The sequence below is a fragment of the Adelges cooleyi genome, unplaced genomic scaffold (genome assembly GCF_023614345.1).
Source record: "Adelges cooleyi isolate 19-005CV unplaced genomic scaffold, UGA_ACOO_1.1 ACOO_flye_CR_arks_rails_tigmint_CR_PRNA_9, whole genome shotgun sequence".
Lineage (NCBI taxonomy): Eukaryota > Metazoa > Arthropoda > Insecta > Hemiptera > Adelgidae > Adelges > Adelges cooleyi.
In genome coordinates this window covers 10,591,127-10,611,674 of record NW_026096579.1, presented here as the reverse complement: position 1 = coordinate 10,611,674, position 20,548 = coordinate 10,591,127, and the positions used below count along the sequence as shown (strand labels likewise).

At 29.6% G+C, this 20,548-nt stretch overlaps 1 protein-coding gene across 3 annotated transcripts in view; it reads right to left on the bottom strand.

Annotated features, from left to right (window-relative positions):
* Positions 1 to 20,548, bottom strand: part of LOC126846365 (leucine-rich repeat-containing protein 24-like) — a 97,474-nt gene that overhangs the window by 48,294 nt on the left and 28,632 nt on the right. For 2 of the 3 annotated variants that reach the window (XM_050585706.1, XM_050585707.1), the window contains exon 2: positions 11,931 to 12,002. The exons of the other annotated variant lie outside the window; for it this stretch is intronic. The gene's annotated coding sequence lies outside the window, so the exon portion shown is untranslated. The remainder of the gene's footprint in view (positions 1 to 11,930; positions 12,003 to 20,548) is intronic. 3 annotated transcript variants of the gene reach the window in all.

The window sequence follows — 20,548 nt, the reverse complement described above, 5'->3', positions numbered from 1 at the left end:
AAATATTGTGGTAATTATGATTTTAATATATCTATTTTCACTTGCGCAGAAGAAAATATACTTTACAAGATAAAAGTAACTGTATTAAAAAATGTATAAAAAAAGATAATACGTTTTACAACGAAAGTCGTTATTGGCAAATCTCATTACTTTCTTCTTTGTATTATTATTATTATTGTGCTGTACATTTTGGCGTGAAAATAAAACTACTGAGCATGTAATAATTGTAAAATAAAACACTTCAAATAATAACAACGTTAGCGCACTTTTCTATACGTTTTATACAAATATAAAGTATAATAATATATGTATATACTATATTGTTATTAAAAAAAGGAGATGTTGGTTTTGTATAGAGATCATCATGTGTTTGTTTAACAACGTTTTCATAGAATTCCGTACTTATGCTTGCTCTTTGAAAACTTTAAGTCTCAATTTTTTTTAAATTCAAATCCAGCTTAAAAGCTTCTAGGAAAGTCAGTTTTTATTATAAACTCTGCCAATACTATTAAAGTCGTTATTGTATGGATACGTATTATAGATGTGTATAATAGTCTGTATATAACCTACAAGCAACATGAATACTTTGCTATTTTTTAACTATACACATTAATAAATATAAATAATACTAATTAGGTCGAATGGCATGAAAACAAGTAAAATTATTATTTTTGAGTTAGGTCAAATTATTACAACGCCTATAATCGTTCTTTCAATTTATTATTTTAGTTTTTATTCAAATTTTTCTCCAAATTCTTAATGTTTATTTTAAGATAACATACAATTCAAAAATTAACCTTTTTGTTTGGACCAAAGTATGAAAAATATAAAATACAATAATATTTTTGAAAGAGGAAAACTGAATTTTTTAAGTTAAGGTTTTCATATAAAAAACTCGTAAGTAATTACTCGTAGATACTCAATAACACATTTATCTAAATAGTTGAACTGAAATACACAAAAAATCTTTAAATCTTTTAGAGTCTTCGATTCAATTGGTACCATAAACAAAAATACCTACTAAAACTACAAATTGACGACAACACTAAGTGTATGCCATTAGTAGTGTACACGTTATTTTGTAAACTAAAGCATTGCAATTTGCAACATATTATGTGTTTTTACATAAAATAGAGCTTTTTGAAAATCGGCACTTTAGTTTCAATAGTTTTTTTATTATTATGCATTGTTCAGTTATTGCTATTGATACATTATTCAAACAAAAATCATAGCTTTCTCTAGTAATTGTATTTTTAATTGATTGTTATGCTCAAATTCGAATAATATTTAATCAACGCTCGTTGTTTTTTATTGTATTACACAACACCGACACGCTCAAGTTTGGTGTATAAAATTAGTTTGCCTTAATAATCGCTGTTCCCAGAAGGGATTTAAAGCAAAAAAAAAAAAAAAAACAGAGTAATTGGCCGGATAAAATGAAAATAATTTTTTTGCAGTCAAATCTTGTTTAAGCTCGTTTTCAGACACGTACCTTGACGGTCGTTACCACCATTGCAGATGACTTATCGGTGGCGGTTTCTTTTTTTAGAATGCGACTTAACGCGCAATTCATTGTACAGAACGCCGAAGTGGAAAATCCGAGTAGAACGGGCTATTAAATTTTTCTAGATACCCGCGTATAAGTCACGTCGCTAGTAATAAATGTTTTTTAATTATACAATAATATCACTTTTTTCCCCCCTCTCTTTCTTTCGCCTCGTTCGCATTTCTTACGGTTAGGCAACAGTATAACCCCGGCGGTGGTGCACTTCACTAGCCGTGCGCCCAGACGTGGCAAGTGAATAATGTGTCATTTCCCTCCCAGAAGATTTAACAAATTTATTTGCAAGAATTAACCGAAAACACGGGGCACGGTAAAAAGGGTAGTAGAGGGTGGTGGTGGTGGTGGTGGTGGCGGTGGACGTCGTATATACCGGTGTGTAAACCGCAATTCCCATAGACAATTATTCAGCCGGTATACAGATTTTCGTACACTAACCCGGCGGAGACAGAGTTCACTTTGCCGCGTATAATTTATATGTTTATATTTTATTTATATACGTGAAAATCTCGGTTTTTTTTTTTTTTTCTGTTTTAATTCCTCCAGCTCGGTCCCGAATAATTTATACCAAGCGACACTTCGACGCGGACCACGTTCATTTTTTTCCCACAAAACCCGTCACCTTGGCCGGCGACAATAATAATTATTCTGGCCTTGCGTTTCATTTGGATCATTCGAAACCGTCCGACCGGCATTAGGCGGTGTCTATAACGGAATATATTAATTTTGTTTTTTCGTCTCGCATTATACCCGCTTGTCACAATTAATTCGCACGTTTCCTTTCACAGTAAAAATATTTACGTATTTCATGTCAGTCTAAATAATCGTTGTATACGCTGTTATCGGAGTCGAGTTGCATTAATTGCTTTCTATAAAGTGCACGTATTTTTCAGGATAAACGTAATTTACACCAGTGAACTACATAATATAGAGTGATTCATTGAATAATTGCAATTTTGTAGTATTTTTTTTTTTTTTTTTGAAGACACTAGTTAATTTACAATATTAGATAATATTCAAATTTGTTTTTTCCAGAACGCTATCACCTTTTAAAATTTGAATGAGAACGTATATATTTAATTAAATTTTTAAATTAAAAAAATTTGCAGTCAATATATTCGTAAAATTATTCTTAATCTAAAAAGTAAATTCAATTTATAGGATACCGTTTAAGTTTCAAAAGTTAATTGCACTACGGAAAATACTGTAAAAGTTAAATATTTTTGTTAATATTATAATATTGTACATATATTGCAATTAAAAAAAAAAAACTATTAAATTGTAATTATTTTGCGAAAAAATGAGTATCTTGTCCTTTATGAATCCCTCTGTGTTTTACTAGACTACGCCAAGATTAAGTCCAAAGCATGAATAATTAAATGCTAGAATAATTATTTATACTAATAATAACTAACTTCTTCATAAAAATGTCGACTAATTAAAAAAAATTATACAGCAAATAAACACGTGCTATCGTGCTTAAAAAAAAAAGTTCAATATAAAAAACAATTGGTTTTATTAATACTTAGTAGGTACCTGTTCACCCTTTATTATAGTCTAGTTATATACAGTACTCGTAGTATTGTCTAGTTTGTTTCCATAGCTATTTATGTTAAAACCAAACCGTATAAAGAAAAATGTACAGTAGACCCCACTTTTTTACGGTGAAGGTCTTGTTGAATCTCTTGACTTGACCACTATCAACATTTACATATTTAACTTTTCTAGGAAATGTGTAACCTTAAGTTATCTAAACCAGGGAAAAGTGTCTTGGTATAACTTGTCAGCACTATCAGGCTTTCACATAAATTTACCCTCGAGATAAGGTGTTTATAGTAACCCTATTATCCTATATTATAAATTGTTTTGAATTACTCATATATATTATACTCCTTATATTTTTCCACACGTTGTTTGGAGGTTTATTTAATGCGTTTTACTTGTTATAGTATTTTTTATAATTTTTATAATATAGTTTAGTTCACGTCTTTGAGTATGTGTGGTACGTTTTTTTGAGTAATTACAAATGCATTTAAGCGTACTGTGTTTATGTAATCATGTACACGAACTTTAACAAATTTTGAGCAATTTTCTCCAAAAGACTAACAGCCAGCCCAAAAAACACAAATTTAGTGTGATCGACTAATTTTTTTCGGTAACTCAACAACACATACGACACTAGTGCTTAATCATGTGAACGTTAATATTTACACGGTTTTATGTTTTTTATGTGATTTTAAAACACGTGTAATACTATAGGCTTCTTTTTATTATATTTTATGGTTTAAACATTAATCAATCATAAAGCTTAAAAGTTTGAGATGACATTTTATACTAAGAAGAGCGCATACAACAGTTTGTGCAATTCGAATAAATAACGTGATAATGGGTTGAAACTTGAAAATAAACTATAGGTTATGTTTTTACTTAAGCACTTTTCCTTTATCCTTTATACTTTGAAGTTTACGTATAAACTATATTAGTGTAGTCATGTCTTAGGAAAACATGTCAAAGACATGTTTGTATTTAGCTGAGAACGTATAAGCAGTCCATCTCAAATAACATTTTCCGCATTGCTTCCATTGTAGATTCAAGAAGTAGAGTATTGGATTTATTTATACAAAGTCGGTATACATACTTATTATAATGACTGATGGGTATTGAAACAACGTACTTTATGGTTTATTTTCATTGCAATAAAACTATTATGGACGTGGTACCGACGAATTACCGCTTATAACAGACTCTTGCGATAACATTGAGATGTGTGCAGGTTCTACGTCGAAGGTGAGTTGTTATTATTGCAACATAGCACACAAGACGCGTTATTTGTTTGCGTTATAGCAAAAATAGAAACAAACTCGTGCCGGACGACTCTGTCATCAATAAAGCCTTATTGTCGTCGTTATTATTATTATTATGGTGTAAACACATCTCTCTACATTTGTATATATTTTAAACACTACAACCGGCAAGAGCGTGAGCACACTATGACATTAACTGCTTGACATTTGGTCGCAGCAGAACGGACGGACGGGGGGGGGGGACAATGTCTCTCATTACAACGTCCGTTATCGTTTCCTGCACATTTAACCGGATGGCTGATGGTGACCGTTTCAACAACATAGCAACGTCTCCGCCTCTCTTCCACCACTCCCCTCTCCCATATCGCTAGTCCGTTATTTCACTAATTTAACAAAAAAATCCTTTTTTTCATCCTATCGGGTTTTTTTTTTTTTTTTTACTTTTCCGTGTATGCTTAGACCTCTATTTGAACGTACACGGACGACATGTATGTGTGTTCACCGCCGTTGTTCTTTCCACCGCACCGGTCGCTCAAAGCCCGACGATTGTTCTCGCATTTTAGACACAACCAGACCCTTCAGTCTTCGCGCCGCCGCCACCCCGCGCGCATCGTTTCGCGTGTCCATTTAACCATCTCCTGCCGTACAGCTCTTTCCTGCCAAGGGATGTTGTCCCGGGGTTAATGATTCGGACGGGGCCCGGGTGTCATTTGTCGTATAAAGTATAAGCCGACCCGGGAAATGCCACGGAAAACCGTCGAGTTTAATCTAAAAACAACGTTGTTGTTTGCAAATTTTTCATTCGCGTTTTTACGATTTCTACGTTTTCCTCCGTACAGTACATTAAAAGTAAGAGCTTTGTCAGTCATAAAACATACGAGGTTAATAAGTGAGTCCAAGCAATTAAAGGGCCTCTATAAAAGAACAAATTGTTTTCTCAAATTACCCAATTAAAACGTGCCACCTAAATAATACACGGTATTATCGGTCGACGTTCCACCACGGTAATAATTATAAAATAACGCTGCACGTTCAATAAGACATAAGAATATGTTGTTTAAATTATTTTTTATCGTTCGTCCTTTTTCTACGGCACACCGGCGAAGTTACTGCGAGTTAAATCGTTTGTTTGAAAATTCCACATTCCAGTAAGTAGTAAATAAAGTTAAGTTAAGAGAATTACGTTTTTTTTTATCTTAATAAATTATCATCAAGGTTTACAAAAGAATTTTTATATTTCAATCGATATAACTCGCCTACAGTATATATTTTATAACGCTTATTACAATTTATTGTAACACGGCGGTCAAATTAGACAATTTCACTACTTGCATGCGTTGTACATATTTTCCGTTCGGTTCAACAAAACATCTAAGAATGGTTTGATTATTATTAATTCGAAGTGTAGTAAGGAACGACAACACTACGATAGCGATACTACAGAAAATAAAGTTAATAAAAATATTATCTTGGGTTGAATAATTTTTTTACTGCGACATTTTGCGTGCACCATAAATAACGTGCAACATTTGGCACAATTTTCATACTTCCAGACCGGTCTTTCATAAAGCGGCGAGTGCTTAGGACTAATCTCATACATAAATGATAAAATACAGTTACTGCATTACTTTGATAAATGTGCAAAAATTACAAAATGGCTATTTTGAGTAATAAACAATTTTTCAGGACCGTAAAAAACACAATATTGTCAGAACAACAATGTTTTTCAGTTATTTTGTAGAACGTGAACTTTTTGATGGTATAAATATAACGTAATATTAAAAAGATACTAAATATTAAATCAAGTATCTTTTTAAAATGCGCATCCTGGCTAACGGAACTGTTAATTAATAAGTGCTTCTTGCGTACATTGTGTGGACCACCCACGTTTAAAAAGTCTCACTCTTCTTGGAGTATATTCTTATTAATTATTCATTTTGTTCATCAATACTAAACCACTTCTGGAAAGCTTTTCATTCCTTTTCACGGTTTTTGTACGAACTACATACATTTTAATTATTATTTTCCTACGGCACATGTAGACATTTTGTTATAATATGATGAGTTTGACCTCGAGAATATAATTTAGAAACGGAATTCAATGTAAGCTCTCTTTGAATTCATTTATTTAATATATTACTAAGAATGCCATTTGGTATATTTCTACCATACACATATTTTTTTACTACTTATCAATAAAAGAGAGATTTTATGGCACTTTAAGTCGTATGGGTTATATTATTAGTATAATTTAATTTAAACTATTTATCTCAGTCCCATAATGATCATTGTGAGAAACTAGTGGGCGTGAATAATATAATTTTACAGTATACACAGTTTTCTTTTATCCATTCAAAATTAATTTAACTGAGCTCTTATGAAAAAAAATCTTATTGAAAAATAATATTATGCTTTCAATAAGATATTTTATTATTGTGAAAACAGACACTAGAATGCTACGAACCGCTATTGTCATTTTTGCAGAACAAAATAAATAAAAAATCATCCAATATAATCAGATTTTTTTAAATGTACAATTACTCTTTTAAAGGCAAATATATTTTTTTAATAATTAATCGTGGTTAATATTTGTTTAGAATAATATGTATATTTAGTTACGTGACGACATTAAACTGTAGTAATATAATAGTTATTATAAAGTAATTTTTAGTATTAAATGCACATGACGCACTATATTAATATTGTCAATGTAATTAATTATTATCTATTTCAGTTATTAGAACGCAGATTAGTATTATTAGCTGTCTGTCTTGTTTTACTGTTCTGTTTCTACTGTAATCCTATCATATAGATTTTCTCTGGGGATTTCCTAGAAAGGTTTTTGTAAGCAAAAAAAAAAACGATTTTTACCAATAATTATGACGTATTCTTCCTTAATAAGTCTATTGACATTGTATCATTATTGTTAATATTATTTTATCTTTTATTTTTTTTCCATTTTATTCTTTTCACTCTAAATTATTATTGTTATTGTCTCTTCAATTCGTCATTTCGTTGTTATTACACGTAACCAAAAAGCTAAAACACGGATTTAATAAAAAAAAAAAATAGCTATGTATACATTACAATTAGTTTATTGGAAGTTGTATAAATTAATTAACATTATGTATGCCTTTATGACAACTAAATAATATTATTCTGCTACTACGTTTGCAAATATAATATTCCAACATACTAGCTAGTTTAATATGCAATTCCTCTGTAAACACAAGGGATGCACGTATGGGAATAAATAAATTAATTCGATGGATCGTCGTCAAATAACCAGTGCCGTCTACGAAGAGAAGTTGGTTATATTTCAATTATCCAAACCAGTGACGTTTAATACAATAAAAGCCGAGATGAAAAATATACTACTTACAATTATTGCTATGGATTATATTAACTAAAATGTGTATTTTGGTATAATAAACAAGGGATAATATGAGTTATGTATAATATATAATTACGTAATTTAATTTTGTTTTTTTATCATTGTTATTTGTCACGCAGTACAGTCATATAACGTCATATAATGTTCTGTAATAATTTCATTGTTCTAATTTAAATATATTAATACAATGTAAACTAGGTTATTGAAAAAAACCTTTTTATCTTATAGAAACAAAATACTGTATAATGAACATTACAAAGTAGTTACTAATACACTCGATAAGAACTACAACCTGATAAGTCAGGAAAAGTATAAGAGGAAATTAAATTGCTAACCTTAAGATTTAAATTTAAGATAATAAACAGTATCCGTTAAGGGGCCCCTTCACTAGCATTTATTAAGACACATTTTATAGGCAATTATTCACTAAAACTTAACATTAATTATTATGTTATTTGCCAATACATGTTATAATAAGTATCATCATATAAACCATCAAAAGTCTTACATTTTTTTTTTATTTCTACCGATATCTTAAAAGATGTGATATTAGTTTTGAAATATTTCAGTTTACTATTAAAATGTTTTTTTAAAATGTATTATCATTATTTTTTTTGTTTAAAATGTATACTTTTTAGGTAGGAACCAATGCATTGTCTACAGCGTTCATTAGCCAAGTTTGACATAAGTTTTGATAATGAGTGCTTTACATTAACACTTGTCAATTATGTAAACGACTGAATTCGATTGAAATAGCGTTAGACTTATTATGTGTGATAACTCAATATTTTCCACTTATTATTCGCTGGAAATATTACAAACATGATGTTTTTTTTGGTCATTAATAATTGATTTTCGTTATTTGTCTTCTGAAAATAAACTCACACACCCCAAAGACGTTTGTAAAATTGTATTGTTAATTGAATGACCAACGTGCGCTTCTTTTTTTTAATATTATTATTAATAGCCATCGTCAATACCTACAGGTTACCGGCTACACAGAATAATGATTATGAACATTTTTTTCTTTTTTTACTGTCCTCGTTGTAATTGGTATGATGACGGTACACAATTATTGTATTGTTTCCATCACTGCTCTCCCCAAATGTTTCAATTACTATGGCATTGCCATGTTGCCATGTCACGTCACAAGAAAGGTCGTGTCGTGTCTTGAGTGAATACATCACGGGATGTGCAGGGAGGAGTGGGACAAAAACAGGGAACCCCGAAAAAGGATAATTGACATTACACACATTACCGAGGATTAAATTCACTCGTGTTTTGTCATAGGAAAACCGCCACCGCACCACCGTCAGTATTGCGTTATCAGTGATGACGGTGCGACTCCGGGGACAAATACCTTTGCCGGGGGGATAATTCAGTTAAAATTAAACCGTTTATCGTTGGGGTTTCTCTGGACGTGTACGGGGTGTGTATGGAAAACGGTCGTGGGCGCACATCTAATGACAACGGGGAATAACAGGAGACCTGATGTGGTGCATTGAAACCGACTGGATGGGCCTGGTGGAATGATAATCGCGGGGTCGAAACCAATCGAGTGGCTAAGTTCGAGTACACATCTATCTGCGACCGCGTACGTAGGCAGTTTTGCTTATTTAACGGCATCATCAACGCGAGCCACCGATAATATTATATTATAATATACAATACGATGCAAATTGCGTGTGCTCGAGTTCAGAGTCGCGTTGAAATTAACGCGATAATTCGTTTGGTGTCCTTCGTAAAACTTTCCCAGTCGTTTGGAAGATAATTATGACGAAATTGTCGACCGCTAGTAAACAAAACAATATTGAAACCATATTATCAATGTATGTGTTTTAGTTAACGCGTGGTGTATCAATATTGATATTTTCATTAGCTCGATTACTCGTTTTATCAGATGCGGGTTACCTACCTACGTTAGAAATTAGAAAACGGTTACTTTAGAACAATAAAATGTACGCTAATTTATTATATACCTAGCCCTGAACACCCGCACCCGGTCGTGTTTTGCAAATTCATAATCTCCATTATTTAATTTAATTGGTTATTTTGTTTCCAACATAACTCTCTACTCTACTGGATCATTTTGTGAATACATCGAATAATTGTAATATGCGTGCAAATACTCTTGAACTGGTATTGTAGTTTTATTAGATTAATAATAATTATAAACAAATATTATTTTTGAAAAGTTATCTCTGCTTTAGCTGTCACATAACCTTTTTTTGTTTGTATTTATTTAATAACAAATAATACACACAGAATATTATATTTTACTTTCAGTATCAACGATTAAACTTATTTATATACATAAACCAACATTTTTTTGTTATTCAATATCCTAATGTTATATTAAAATATCCGAGGGTTTTTTTATTATTGCAAAAATCCAATATGGTACTGTTTTATCAAAATACTTTAATTGTATAAAAAAAATAAATAGTCATGATAAATCAACTACGAAAATGATATTGTAATACTCTAGAGAAAATCACGGCCGTTTTTCACAAACACATTTTTAGGTTTTTATACTATTATATTTGTTTAAAAAAATGGAGAGTTTTGGTCACATGTGTGTTAAAACTACGAGAAGTGAAATTGCCCAGTGTGCCATTTTATAACGAATATTTATTGCATTTAACACTTTCATTATCTGCGTTTACTGAAAACACAAACACGACTTGATATCCATAGTTTTTGTTTTGAATTGCAAATTATGAAATACGAATAATATTTTTTACTGCTCTTAAGCAACGGCCAGAGGATTAAATATTTTATTTATTATTGTTTACTGTAAATATTTTCCAAATTTCTAAAGTCAAAAACAAAATTATGGCGCTGAATCTAATAATATTGTCTTTATTTTTTTAATATTTTACTATTACTGGGCAGAGTTAGGTACGGCGGTAGAAAACTAAACGTGTAATTTGTCATGTTGAAACATAGAAAGTTAATTGCATACGTGTATCGCACGCAAATGACCCAGACGGTAAAAAACATATAGCATCTCGACAATAAATAATGTCCTTTTGCCGCAAAATAATGTGGCTGAAACTTTTTTGAGTACCTAAGTATAATCACTCGCTGAGTTTTGTAATCCACAGAGTTTGCACTCGCTCGCCGGCACTATACAACTAAAGTTTGAACGCATTTTTAGACGCTCGTATATTTACTCTGATTACAAGTTTTAGCAAAGTACATTATAATATAGGTACTGTGTAATTTACCATGCACATTATGCAGTTGAATCGCGGTTGTTGACATAAGGCTAAACGGACTATGTATTATTATAATACTCGTATTTTAACAAAATGAAGAAAAACTTATTAGGAGTTCGAAAAAAATAACCATAATCTAAAAGCTATTTTAATTTAAACAATTGCAAGCTAGACATTTTCCCTGGAATTTAGAACATATTATTATTTTCAAGAAGTTCAAATTATCCTTTACAAGGGATTGGTGAACATATTTTTTTCATTATAAAGTATTTGTGCCACTTTTTTACGCAGATTGTTCCCTGAAAAAGGTATACTTCACATGATTTTAAATTCTTAAATAAAACAATGTTGAAACGCAAAAAAAAGTCCTTAAATATTCATCGAATCAAGAGATTTCTTACCAAAATAAAAAACACCATCTGCTCAAAATAATATCAGTTAGGATTCAATGAATACATTTGAAAAGAAATAAAAACTGTAAGAAGGAAGTTTTTTTAAGCTTATCATTATACAGGCAATATTATTCCTACGTTGTGCGAGCAACTGAGTGATTTTTATGTAAATTCAAAGCAGTTATTACTAAAATACAAAATTTTCTTAACACAAAACTACAAGATTGTTTAATAAAAATTCGGTAGTGAATTGTGTTTTTCTTTAAAAATATGTAATATTAATATATTATTATTATTTCCATTTTCTCTTAAAAAAACACTTGTTATTTCCCAGACGTTAAAAGAATGGTAGGTGTTATAAAAATAATTCTACTGTGTCATCAACATAAAAATATTCTACAATTTTTATAAATTCGTACTAAGAGACCTTAGAAAATCCATAAAAAAATATAATTCATTTATTGCGTATATTTTTTTTTAGTTATTAACGTACAACCGTAAATAAATTAAAATAAAATAAAACTTAAGTCAAATTATTTTCAAAAATTATGTACTAACCGGTACACCAGAGTTAAGGACTCTTCAGCTTGGGCTTAAAGCACTTCCAATGACAGTTTCTAGTTGTTCCACCTGTCAACAAAATGTCGTGAAATAAGTAAAATACTAAAGTTACTAAAGAACACTACATAACAAATGTAATATTCTTACATACAATGATAGTTTGTCAGTTGTTTATTGTTGTTATGAAGTGACAATATTTAAAATTTGAACGTTAATACCCGTATGTATACAATCATGTTTATATAGATACTAATATGTAAGAAATAAGTATAACAGTATTCTAAAAGGTATCAATTAACTAGATTACTAATTATTTATAGGAGTGGAAATTATGAAGTACAGTGGCAATATTTATTTTTCTGAGAGATGGACGCATTTTTTAGAGAAACTGTCTTAGGTAGGTCGAACATTATATGATTTTTCTATAATCAATATTAATTAATTTCTTAAAAGATATTAGACTATTTAAAATTATTCTTCTTCAAACTTATTTATTTGTTAGTTAGCCTAAATTTGATATGAACTTGAGGTTTTTAAATAGTATTTAAATGGATTTTAACACAGATGTGACGGGATTATATTTTTAAAAAGTATAACAATATTGGACGCCAACTATTAACTATAAAAGTATAAAAACAAATAATTTTAATAAGTCTAATATCGTTTATGATATTGGCTGGATCATAGTTAACTAGTATACATTTTCTTTAAAGTTTTTTTTTATAAAATTATTAAAATAAAATACAAACCGCTTTTAAAATAATGAATTATTTATGTTGTCATTTGGTTAAAAACTGTAAAGTTATATTGAATAAAAAATGTAATTACTTTTGATCATTTTGATCCAAGTTTAATTGATAAAATTACTGCCAGTGGTTGATTGACTTATTGATTTATTCTTGGTTGATTGGTTTATTTTTGTAAAATATGTTTTATTCTAGATTAATCATATTACAATACAAATTTCTGTAGGTACCTACAGAAAGAGTAACACTACAGCATTTTTATTAAGTATCGAATTCTAAGATATTCAGTCGTTAAATTTACCGCATGTATTAATATTCTATATTGCTATGAAATTTCAATGTTATATTATGTTGTAATAACTGACCGAAGATGAAAATATATTTGATTTAATAGTAGTTAATTTAATCTAATACATTGTATGTTGTTTTATGATTATTATGTTTTTTTTTGTACATTTGATGTTGTATATATGTTATAAATATTATTATTTTGTTTAGATTTATATAGGATCTACAAACCGTCGCGCGCAATTGGAAAGAACACAGTTTTATTTAAACTACCCAACTTGCTTTGTCTAAATGAGCCTTTTGTGCTATTGCCTCTATGTTAGCTACAATGTATACTTTCTTTTAACATAAGTGTTAATTAATGTTTTCATTCAAAGCCCCGTTACTTTATTTCACCTGTAACTCGACGAGATATATGTTGTTTATTTTTTACAGGATACCAGTATCAGTTTTAATTTATTTTTATAGAGAATTTTCCCATGTTTTATAACAGAAAATTGAACATATATAGGTAGTCAAAAATCCTAACATTTAATACCCGAAGAACCGCCTTTAGAACATTAGTAAATATATCAATAGATTTCAGGTAATTATTTGATTGAAACATTTCAAAAGATGGCCAAACAAAAATTTGTTTCAATTTAGACAATGCTATGGTGTTACAAATACAAAAAAAAATCTAGCACAAAAATCAACGCAATATAAACAAGCAATAAGTATAAGTCTACAAATTACAGACAAACACAGTAAAAAAACTAGCAAAGAAAAATAAAAACTTTTGATTTAATAGATATGATATATGTTGCCAATATTGTTATAGAAATTAAAAACCAAACTCTGCCATCATACATATTATTAAAGTTACTAAATGTTTTCAATTTTTGATCACTAAAAGACTTACCGACTAATCATTAAAGTATAAAATTTGAATTGAGTGGTTAAGAACAAACAAAAATACATTTATTTTATCATTATTTATTGGTGTTGGTATCAGTTTCGTTGTATTTTTTATTTTATTAAATGTGTAATGACATTATAATTATGCTAAAACGTATAATAATAAAACGATAGGTTTTGTTAAAACGTCCATTGTATATTTTATTTGATATAAATTTACAATATTTTGTATTCTACTGATTTGTTTGGACTATAGATTTTTCATTCGATATGGTATAACACCTCGCATTTTCCATTTTCCATTTTCACATTTAACATAATTAAACACTTGCCATAATCACCGTTTATTGTAAAGACAATGGAATGACATTTGTCGGCAATTATTCAAACAGTATTACAAATTAAATATATGCTACTTGTCTATTTAAATTGAATGGAATGATTAACGGATTGTTAGTGTTATAGAAAAGTAAAATCCTGTATGATTATGGTGTACAAACACGGCAATCAATCATCATTCCAGACATTTGCCTTTTAATTGATTGATGGAAATATTTCAGGTATCGTTTGTGCTTAATTTAGATTACCAATCAACGAACCGATACAATTATGTTTTCTATTTTAAACCTAAAATTATTATGTTAAATAACTATACAACCTAATGCAACATTAGTACTTTACAAACACTAAACATATTTAATTGTATTTAATTTATTTAGCTTGGAAAGTTTTAGATGTCGAAACATATAGTATACTGTTTAACTGTTGCTATCTCCAACAAAGAAATGTATGCTATTATCGTTAAGCAAATTGTTTAAAAAATATTATTTCGAAAAGGGTTACCAAGTGATTTATAATACAACAGTAAATAATGTAAAATTGTTTTTATGAAAGGTTATTGACCATTATTTATTATTGTTAGCAATGATTAAGTTTTATTGACACTTAAATTTAAAAATACACAGTTTACAATATACTGATACTTAAATATACATTTAAACTGATGTTTTTATCAAAAGTAATAGTTAATATGTATAGAAAAAAATACTAATCCATAAAACGTTGAAACTTTCTGCATTTTACAATTAGAATTAATTTAGCCCATAAACTTGAGATGAACACATGATATACTTTAACAATTAAACCAAGTGATTAAAAAATAATTCTACAATGTGATGACTTATGAAATTCAACTTTTTAATTACAAATCCAAAGCGATACTTTTATATAGCGATCATGATTTCGACGTAAAACTAACAGCAATTTAAGTTCAAGTTTTCAAAACTATTTAATTCGAAAGTCTTAAGAATTATTAAGGTCAAATCCCTAATCTTATAAGAGTTTAACACAATTAGGGCTATGATGAAAACTTTCAACTAGTTGTAAATAGTTAAAACGTGAAGCGATTGCGAGGTGATAAATAATTATGTTTTCTAAGAATTATTAACACGTTATTATTAAGATGGTTTGAAGCTATTCAAAAATATAACTAAAGCCAAATGCCACTTTAAAGTAAGAAGAACTGCATGTCTTTACCTTGATAGAAATCGGTGATAAATAACCCTCTTAAAGGCTATAGGTAAAGTTAAACGAGGTGAGCGAGCGACGTTGAAGACTTTAACATATTGATCTATATGGGAAATTTAATCATTTTGGTCGGTCCAATCGTAATGTGGTTCTTTTGAAGCCGCGTATACCTACCGGAGCTGGGTATAATATATATATATATATGGCTTAAAAGAGAGTGGGGGTGTTTTAATGTGCCGAAATATCGGTTAAGTCTCTACCAGCCGTAAAAAGGGGCTAAATGAAAAATAACTTTATCCCTCTGATACCGTAACGCCATCCCTGGACCTTCACATTGCCCTCCACCCTACCCACGCCCTATGGTTAATCCAATTCACTTCGTTTGTCCATTGCCATAAACATTTTATATATATTTTTATCATAAGACTCGCGTTTCAAACGTTGCCCAAACAGTGCCCGTACACGGGCCGTATAATTTTTTTTTTTTTTGAATCCCGCACATACTCACATTAAATACTTTACAGATATAAATTAAATTTTTTTTTTTTGTCATATTATTATACGAATATCCTATCCGCACTTTCCCGTTCTAAATCGGATTTATAGTCATGACTGATATTATTATTGCGGTACGTTTTTACGGCGGTGACGATATGATATTTTATTAAAGCACCGTTAAACTTTTCGCGAGATAGATGTTGTGTCGTTAACGGTCCTTTGGGATAGACAGGAGGTGAAGTTACAATAATAACGTTTTAAAACAAACGAGAAAACGGATCTCGGAGTAAAGCGAAAACCTAACCTGCCGGCTTTAGTGTCGCGAAAAATAATACAACAATATAAAATGATAATATTAATAATAGCAAGATTTTTTTGATTTCTTTTTAAAACTCATGAAAGTAAGATGATGTACAAGTGGTAAAGATGTACAATTAACGAGAACAAACGTTAACGAGTGAAAGTACAAAGTTAATTATTATTAGGACTACAACGGCGATGAAGCCAATTAACACTTTTCATTTTAACATTGATGCAAAACTAGAATGGTACCTTTTAATATTACAAGCTAGCATTTTTTTTCAAATTGAAAAATTAATTACATTCGACTTACTAAAGAGGATTTTTTTGACGCGTGATTTTAAGACAGTCGATGGTGGAGTCATATTTTTAGGGTTTTTATTTATTTTTACTCGCATTTTTTCATTCAATAACCTTTGAAATGATAGTTGCAATAATTATTACCTATACAATTATCTTAAAAGAGTTGTCTTTTTTAATTTACTATGGCCACTTTGTCGCTATGTTAACGGTAAAAAAATGTTAGTATATATAAAATATAATAAATAATTATATTACAAATATGTTTCTTTTTATTTGTCAAATGGAAATAAGGTTAGATAAACATTTGGATTTGGAAATGAAAATATGCCGGATCGTCGAATCTAATATGAATTTATAGTAGATAATAAAAAAAACAGCCGGTAATATATTATAGTAAAATATTTTACTAATATTTTTAAAAATGAATCAATTAATGAAATGAGTAAAGCAAAATGGGTTAGTTCACAAAATCATGAACTTATATAATACTACAGTACTTATACTGTATTATAATTCAGATTTTTTATAAATACATTACCTACAATACAAAAACAAATAACAAATTATGTAAATTGAGCAGTAAATTTAATTTTAAAAATCGTAGCATTGAAAGTTTCGCCTAACAGAAAACCCCTGGGTACAAAACTTACTATTATTATTTCTTATAAGAGAGAGTCCACAATAAATGTATATATTGAAATGGGCAATATTCTCGAGGGTCCCAGTTTAGGAAACATACAAAAGAAGTTAAAAATAATAGGGTTCACTTAATACACTCGGGTAAAAAAAAACAGAAGATAGAAAACATAGATTAGCGAGAAACGAAGAGCATAGTAAATGTAAATGCAAAGCTACTAGAAAACGAAATTATTTTGTAAATATAGTAAACGATAAACATTTTTCTAAAATTCTAGATACATAAATTCATTTAACATGAAAAACAATCGTTATAATAATTATTTGTGTAGGTATGTAGTATAGTTTTTTTCGTAGAAAGATAAATGTACCTTCTTATGTGTTTGCAATTTAATTTTATATTTTATTGGAAAAGGCTGTAGAGTTTTCATTATTATTTCAAAGTTGTTGTTTTTTTGGTGCATTGATAAAACGGTCTATTGGGGTCGTTAATCTTACGTAGAAACTCCACCGAAATAATAGATGGCCGTTTTTTGTTTTAGTTTTCAGCAACTTTTCAGTATAATAATATACTTTATTTTATTTAAAGTCGTCTGTGTGGTTATTAACTCCCGTGATATATATATATATATATATATATATTTGGCTTTTTCTACGAATATAAAAAAAAATATAATTTTTCAATCTAGTCAGACAAAGGGAGATAGAATTTCAATTTTTTAATTTTTATGATATTTCTCGAATATTACACCGTTGACACTGGTTGATGTTATTAGTGCGGAATGTCGCGTGTTGTAGGAATTCTTACAGGGAAATCCTTAGTTCGATAGTTATAATAACCGTACCATGTATTCCTGTATCGAGAAGTGTTGCACAACACACGAGAGCAATATTGCGACGTAAAGGGTTTCTTATGGGTCGTTTTCTAGAACCCGAAGAAATCCGTGCCATAGTTCTACAATCATTATTCAGCAATAGAGGAGGGAATGGAAAAGAGAGAAAAAAATAATATCCATTCCCCGGAGAGGGCGAAACTCTACTAGCGCATACAACATATTTATGGCAGTGCGGCCAAACTCATCCCGAGGGTAATCAAATTTAACATATTTTCATTTTTTTTTCTCTCCGTTTTCTACTGCTCTTAAAGGTTTCATACAGTCAATAAACAAAAAAAAATAACAAATATGGGCTTAACGCTACCACCACTATATGTATCGTGTTCGGTAAACGGCATACGGGTCTACTTTTTTTTTTTTCAATAGCAGCCACTTGTTAGTGAATTCGGTTAATACTTGGGTCACGTACGAAGTTATGCCGTTGTTGTACATTTTATGCCCAACAAAATTGTTCAAACAGTAACATATTACGTTGGCCGTTATTAAATTTAGGATTGAGGTTATCCACTGATTTTCAGTTTATCATAGTTAGGTTAGGTTTTGGGATTTAGTTTTTTAGTTATACAATTTTTGTACAGTGTAATCAACTCGAGATAGAGTACCAAAAAAAAAAAAGACAAATACTGTGCATTGATCAATATGATGAATCTAAAGCTTTAGTTCTATCAGCCTAAATGTATTCAAGGCTATGCAAGTTAACTAGTTTCTAAATAAAATAAAATTCGCGAAAAATGTGTAACTGAGATCACAGTTAAAAGATACGAATAATCAGTTGTTTCAAAATCTTTAACTGTAATATTTTGGTCCTCACCTTTTTATACACATTGAATTAGGAAATTGCTTACACATTATATTAAGCTAATATTAGATACAGCCATAATTGTTTATGTAAACTTTACACCAATATTGACTCGATCTGGCCGTGTTTAGTTAAATTGTAGCGTTAAAGATGAAACTTGAATATCAGTAATTTTTTTCTGGTTGTGTTCCCGTTTGGAATAAGGAGGATTCTTCAACCCTTTTGACCCTTATGTTAATTAAATTTGAAAAATTGGGGAGTTCTCTTTATAATTTATTAATAAAATAGATAATTGCCGAACTTTTTGCGCTGCATGGGTCCACTTGTAAAACATATTATTACATTACTTATTTTTTATTAAATGAAATATACTACTTTTGGATAACAAGAAACAGCATTTTATTACAATTAATTTTGAATGACAAAATACTATGTATGATAAGTTTAATAATCCTTAATATATATGTGCTTTGACAATAAAACATACACACAGGCCACAACAATAAGTAGGTTTACCGACGGACCAGACAACTACTCTTCATACGAATATTAAAGTTAACTTTATTGATTAATTATTATGTGGATATCCTAACAATGCCTTTAACTGATATGAGTTTAATAATTTGTTACTCGTGAGTCAAGAATAAGCCTTGTCAATTTGATTAAAACTCAAAATTGTAAAATAAAATAAAAAATCACCGAATTTATATGGATTTTATAATACTGAAAGTAAAAATACCATTTTTGTTTGTTTCTCTTATGATTGATATACAATATGTATTGAAAACCCCTAAAGGTGAGGCACTGAAAAACGTGTACTTTATTAGAGTACAGCATTTGTTATGTTATATTAATATATGACATGTGTTCGTAACACATTTTTTTATTTTTGAATACAAATTCGACTTGTTTCCGGTTCCCGTTATAGACAATCGGTTTCCAATATATTATGTCTCCGAAAATCAATAACGCTACTCGCCGTTTTTAAATTCAGATATATTCCAAGTAAATATTTTGCTGCGCGATTACTTTTTTGTTATTGTACTATCAAAACTTTGAGCACCAAAGCTGTAACATAAAATCGCATCACTTTTCGGCAACGCGTTGAATAGACTTATGCACGGGGAATAAAAAAAAATTTTCAATCGCACATAATAGTTTAAGTAAGTTCGAGAGATATTGTAGCAGCGTAACATTATAGTAAACTAGTAGCTCATGAACAAGACTCCGTGGATCATAGATACATACCATATGGAACAAAATGTACAACTTTAATATAGCAAACAACTAGGACGCACATTATAGATTTTTTGAATATATTACACTATACTAATATACATATATACGAGTATATGTATATTTCAATAAAATAAAATATTTATTAAACAAAAATCATTTAGAATGTCCAATATTTTAGCTTTGATTTAAGTATAGATGTACACATTTGTTATACATCTACATATAGGAACAAATCTTCTTCTATACGCCAAAGGAAATAAAAAACTATTGTAAAACTTCTTAACGCTTCAAGTTAAGAAATAGAGACTGAAGATAAATAAACCCATATTTTTGTCCAAATCTACTTCACCACTTGGGTATACATTCCCAAAGTGTCAGTTATTAAGATTTAGATTTAATATTATTTGTTATTTTAATCACTTTAAAACTCTAGATGTAACGCATAAGTCCAAAGTATTTTGTCGGCTTGGCGTCGCGTCGTAACCA